Source organism: Brassica napus, chromosome C1 (genome assembly GCF_020379485.1).
Source record: "Brassica napus cultivar Da-Ae chromosome C1, Da-Ae, whole genome shotgun sequence".
NCBI classification, from domain to species: Eukaryota; Viridiplantae; Streptophyta; class Magnoliopsida; order Brassicales; family Brassicaceae; genus Brassica; species Brassica napus.
In genome coordinates this window covers 19,931,417-19,937,861 of record NC_063444.1, presented here as the reverse complement: position 1 = coordinate 19,937,861, position 6,445 = coordinate 19,931,417, and the positions used below count along the sequence as shown (strand labels likewise).

The window sequence follows — 6,445 nt, the reverse complement described above, 5'->3', positions numbered from 1 at the left end:
CTAACGATGAGAGAAAAATAAAGCCTTACCAATTAAACATCGTACATGGCCAGATTATTTTATTCTGCTGATAAACTTAAACATAGGTGTAAAATCGTAATAAAAATTAATTAGTTATTAAAAAGATCGTCCGTGTCAAACATAGATGTTTAAGAAAATAACAAACTCGTCCACGAAAACTGATGCGATAGCATTATTTAAAAAGGGAAAAACTGCGTCCATCTTCAAAGATGCATTCTCGGGAGGAGTCTTCTGCTCATCACCAGTCGGGGCTGTTCCCGTATTTGATGCTGACTGCTCACTACTTCCACCAGTTTCAACCTTAGCAACGACTGTGTCATCACCTGCAGGTCCATTGTTGTTGTCGCCTCCCTGATCATATCGAATAAACTATAGTTATTTGTATGACTTATAAGAAACATAACAAAACTTGCATTATTAACAAAGTCAGGGTGTGGTACGCGTTCACGTTCGTTGAGGATGCGACGGTGAAAGTCTGATGATTAGACGTGAAGTTGTAAGTACTGACCCTGACCTGAAAGGTGAATGTTTTTCCTTCCATGTTTTCCCTTCCATGTCGACAACGGCGCGCTGCAGTTTTTTTTTGGTACAATCAGAGCAAGCAACAGAACATCATCATTTTCTCTATCTTGCTGCTTGTCACTTTCCCAGTGCATATGAAATCAATATCCTACATGTAGGATGACCAGAATCATATCGATGGTGCCACACATGCAATTTTAAAATTATTAAGGGAAGATGTATTACCTGAGTTAGAGCTGTGATTATAAACTCATTACGCTCAGATATGGTTAGAGTCTCAACCTTAGCATATCCCCTCAGCAGTGGAGCGGCTGAGGGAAGCCCAGTTCTGTGGAGAACTATGTTGCACCGGAACGGATACGGGGACAGATACGGAGACGGGAAACGGCTAAACTTAAAATTTATGGATACGGGTACGGCATGGGTACATCTATAAAATATATATATATATATATATATATTATATCAAATCATAATATAAACCAAATCATATTCTCATATAAAATAAAAACGTTGGAAGCTTGTATATAGACAAAACAAAATACGTATTACAAAACATAAAACTCAAAATAAAAGACATATGTAACATAATTCGTACGTAACTTGAAAAGCATGGAAAGTGAGAAGTATATATAAACTAAACAACACACATACGTAAGAATTGACAAACACAAAATAGAGTTTGTAATTTTCCTTAGACGTGGAGAAATGACAATTGATGAAGAAGATAGAAAGAGAATAAGAGTTTGCTTAAGATTAAGAAAAGATAGATTAAAACTTTGTAACCCTAATCTTTTATAGAAGGACGTGTTTCCTTGTTTTTCAACTGCTTTCCAAAACTATGACATAATAAATGTAAAAATAGATACTGGATTTACATCAGAAACGTTTCCAAAACCTAGCTACACGTCCCCAAAAACATTTGCCGTCCCCGCTGTCTCTAAAACATTTAGGAAACGTCCCCAAGCCGTCCCCACCACGTCCCCGTCCCAGAAGCGCAGCTGGTACGTGAGACGGCAGTGAATTGCCGTTCCCGTGCTTCATAAGTGGAGACCAACCTACCTAAATATAAAAACCTTATATAAAAAATATTCTAATGCATATAAAACCATCATACTACTCACTTGTAAAAGTAGCTCTCTCCAACATTAGTCTCCTTATCGAAATAAATGTGTGTTCCTGAAGTGGCATTAAGATAGAGACGACCTGCATGATAAAATTTCATGAATGTATTGACAAAATATTTGGAGCTGTTATTTATATCACATGAGAAGATTTTCAATCGAAATAATAACTAATACCTCCAACCATTTTCTTGGATCACCACGCATGGCTTCGAGTCTTTTGTGAAACGAAACTGTGTTTGAGTCGAACATACTCAAGGTCACAAAAACATCCCTGCAATTTTAAAAATGTGATTATGCAATGAACATATTATTTACAATAAATATGAATAAATTGGAGGGCTAAATATGAAATAATGAATTACTTAAGGAGGTTGCATCACCGAACCGAACCAAAAGGGAGGAGTCGGACAACCTGAAGTTTGGATTACAACAGAGCCACATCAAATCCGGTGATAGAATATATCGCTCTGCCGTGAGATGAGGTCGGAAGGTTGGAACACGGCTAGCATTCACGGTGGCTGGCATGAGAGTTCCCAGAAAAAATGATTGGAAATATATCAGAATAGCAAAACAGATCATAGATGGCTAATGAAATTATTAAAGAACAGATTCGTAATTTTCACGATAGTTCACCTGCAATTGCATCATTATTATCAAGAGCATAACAACAAACTCACCTTCCAATCAATCAAAAGCATATCGACTGATATGATCAGTTCACCACCACGCCTAACATATCTATACTCCCAGAATCGCAGCAATCTAACTTCAACTTTCGAAGAACATCTTCCGGACTCCAACTCGGAAAGGAAAACTTGGGAGTTGGGAGTTAGCTATATCTCAGAAAAATGTGTTTTGCTGTTTAAACAGATTGATAAGATGATTGTAAGAGAAAGAAAGCTGACCTATTTCAACGTTCAGGTTCACCGACTCGTAATCAAAACATACATGCATTCAAGGCTACATCTTGGTGATTGAAGTAATGGAGATTAATCATGAAGAAGAAACAAACGGATGCGTTTCAATGCCACATATGATTCAAACGAATATGAAAAGTTTCTGAAACAAAGAAGGAGAAGACAACACCAGAGCCAGAAGTCTAGGGTTTTCTTATTCATGTTACGGACCTGTACTACATCAACCACAACCCACCACTTTCCCAGTCCATACACACAAAAAAAAAATAAACTCAACAGAAAGCCCAGATATTAGAAACGATTGAAATAAATGAAACGCAACGCACTGATAAAATGGGACACGTGTTGACAGAGCGTAAACCGACTTTCCTATGTGGCATCCTAGGTGTCTCTCTAAGGAGAGAACAAACTCTATTTTATATAATAAGAATTTATAACTAAGGTTTGTTTCTCTATTTATCAGATTTACTCTCCCTTCCAAAATGAATCAAACAGTTACCACATTTGATACTACTTACGGCCTATCAACATATGAAAATAGTGGTCTGATAATCTTACAATCCAAGATCTTCGAAAAATTCTCTACAACTCCATCTGTGAACTCATTTCATTTAATTTTGGTGATTTTTTATATGAAGATACAACTGAAGATAACGCCTATCTTTATGGGACTATATTCTTATTTACCCTACTACCTCTCACAAAAATTCTAATATACCCCACTTCTGATAAATTATATTTTTCTTTTTCTTTTTAATTACAAAAATTACAAAAACACCCTTAATGAACTTAAACATTTACCTGATCCAACCTAGCTAACTCAACCCCACCCAGACTCAATTAGATTATCCGAATCCATATCACGGTCTCTCTCTTTTTTCACTTTTTTTCATTTACAAAAATCTCTCATCATCTTCATCTTCATCTTCATCTTCCTTTTCATCAATTATCTTAGTCTTCTTTTTCGTGATAACCTTTGGATTCAGAACCCTAAAATCTTGGCTATTTTAAAGCTTTATTTCAATTTTCTCCAGAATCTCATTGACTTTCCTACCTCTATTCTCTGTTTAATCTTTGCTCAAACGGACGGCTATTCTATCAACCCGGAGCTGTCTTGATAATAACATTTTGTATATTTACATAACTAAATTTCATATATAAGTTTAATAAAACCCTAAAATTAATCACCAATTAATCTTCGAAAATTCAATTCTTTTCATTAGGCTCTAGACCCAATTAACCCGAACGTACATGAAATTTCTTATTTTAAACTTGATAACTTTTATATAAAAGAGAAAAATATTTTAGTTTAGTAAAATATTTATATAAATATTTTATGAAATTTATTTTTGAAATTAACTATTGATTAAAATTTTACTGAAATAACTTTTTTGTTATTTATAAAAATATTATAGTAAGATAAAACGAAATTTATAAAATTGTTGCAATAAATTTTAGCAATATTAATCATTAATAATTATTTTTAAAAAGAATTTTTTTAAAAGAAATTGAAAAAGAAATGGAAGAAAAGAACCTGGTCTTTAGAGAAAATATGATGGGATCCACCCTGAGAAAAAAAAAGAAAATAAAAGCGTAGCATGGGTCCTGTAACTTTTGAAGAAAAAAATAAATAATAAAGAATGAAAGAGTAAGAAAGGAAGGAAGAAAAATGGGGGATAGTGAAAAATATTTAAGATCTCATTACTAATTTGATATTTAACACATATACAGACATATAATTTTAAAATATATAAACTAAAGATTGTTAAAGATTTATTTTCAGCAATTTAAGTCTTTTTATAAAGAAAAAACTTGTCTAAAATATTTTTAAAATTAAAAAAAAACAAAAAAATGCCTAAAACATCATGACAAAAATATTAGGTGGAAAAACATGTTTAAACCGTGACAAATTAACCATATTTTATGTCTAACAAATGCTTAAATATTTGTACTTAGTAGTTCTCAAGATTGTAGTAATATTTCCTTCTTCATAGTAATATTTTTGCGAAATTCTACATTTATTAGTAATACCACGTCAAAAATTCAAATTTATAAGTAATACCAATGTATTTAGACATTTTTAGGTTGTATATAACACAATGACAGAAAACAATTTCAGAAAATATATATTTTGTGTTATTCACCTCATTATGGCCTTTTCTATCAAGACATTAGTCATAAAAGTATAAGGAACTTTTCTATGAAAATGAGAAGTTCTGAATCAACTTTACAAATCAAACATATTTTATGTCTAATTTGCTAATTAAACACATATATGAACATATAAATACAAAATATATGAGATACATCTGCTATAAATAAATAATATGACGAAAATTAAGTTTCTTATAAACATGCATAACATATAGTAGTTCAAGGTAGTTTAAGGTAGATCTACGTCAGTAAAAAGAGTATCTCGAGCTTCTCCTTTCTCTTCATCACATATTGATTTACTCTCCTAAATAAGAGCTTCACTTGATAATGTTGAAGGTAATTGATCTTTACTACTAACTCTGTCATCTGAGTTTGAAACATCTCTGTTATTAACAAGTGTTCTAATAACTTAAGAAATATTAAAAATTTCATGACTAATTTGATATCTAAACACATATATAGAAATATAATTTCAAAATATATAAATTATATCTGCTAAAAATATATAATAAGCCAAAAATATAAAGTTCTTACAAATATGCGCAATATATAGTAGTTCAAAGTAGTTTAAGGTAGTCCAAAGTAGTTCTAGTAGTCCTAGTAGTCCACAAAACAATATTAAATCTTCAAATCTATATAAAATATAATATTAAATTTTCAAATTTATATAAAATATTATATATCCTTCATTTCATGAAGAATATAATTTGATATTTTTTACAAAGATTAAATTATTTTTAATATAACCAAAATTTTAATAAATATTGAAATATTTTATAAAATTATTTGATATTATTTGAAAAATATTTTATAAAATTATTTGATATTATTTGATTAAAATATTATTGAAATACAGATTTTATTTAAAAAAAAATTGAAATGTTTTTAAAATAATTTATATAAATAATTTTGAAATTAATTGTTGATTAAAATGAAAATATCTTATTTTAAATTTGATCGCTTTATATAAAAGAGATAAATTTTAGGTTAGAAAATTTAGTTTATATATGTATTTTATTAATTTATTTTTGAAATTAATTGTTGATTAAAATAATTTATTTTGTTATTTTACTTTTGTAAAAATATTATGTTAAGTTAAATATAAATTTTTTTGTTTCTATAATTTTTACCTATATTAATCATTAATAATTTAAACACAAATTTGAAAAAAATGGAAAAAAAATCTGCTCGTACAAGAGTACAGATAAAAAATAAAAGAAAAATAAAAAATAATGGTGGGTCCCAGAATCTTTGAAAAAAATAAAATAAAAAGATGAAAATGGAATCTGCGAACTGTTTTTTATAATTAAAAATATGGTGGGGTCTGGAAACTGTTTTAATAATAGAGAAATTGCAGTAGATAACGCAGAAAGAAAGTTTAATTAAGGATATGGAAAGTGTACTGTACATTTTTCATAATCCCGCAGATACCCCTATAGATGCACTATAATGTAGGTCAGACTTCTAGATATGAAACTGAAAAACAATCTAATCTAATTCGCAAACTTCTTTTTTTTTAATACATACTTTCTTTAATTTATTTTCTCTGTATCTTTTTCATCATCCCCATTTTCGTTTAGGTCATCTTCCAGTTGAGAGTTGACGATTCAAAACAAAAGCACACCCAATTTAATTTTCTTTGGGTCTTCAAAGAAGAAAATATGGTGCATGAAAGCTCAGAGCGATTGATAGGAGAACATGGTG

General features: G+C 30.2%; 1 long non-coding RNA gene across 2 annotated transcripts; it reads right to left on the bottom strand.

Annotated features, from left to right (window-relative positions):
- Window positions 1–281: 281 nt before the first annotated feature.
- On the bottom strand, window positions 282–5,226 carry LOC111201923. 2 transcript variants are annotated; one of them, XR_002654858.2, is made up of 5 exons: window positions 2,033–5,226; window positions 1,845–1,941; window positions 769–1,749; window positions 530–691; window positions 282–372 (listed from the first exon to the last, which is right to left on the bottom strand). It is a non-coding gene; the product is annotated as an uncharacterized LOC111201923 (long non-coding RNA). The 2 variants fall into 2 exon arrangements; XR_002654859.2 differs by having other exon boundaries at window positions 536–691.
- Window positions 5,227–6,445: the final 1,219 nt, after the last annotated feature.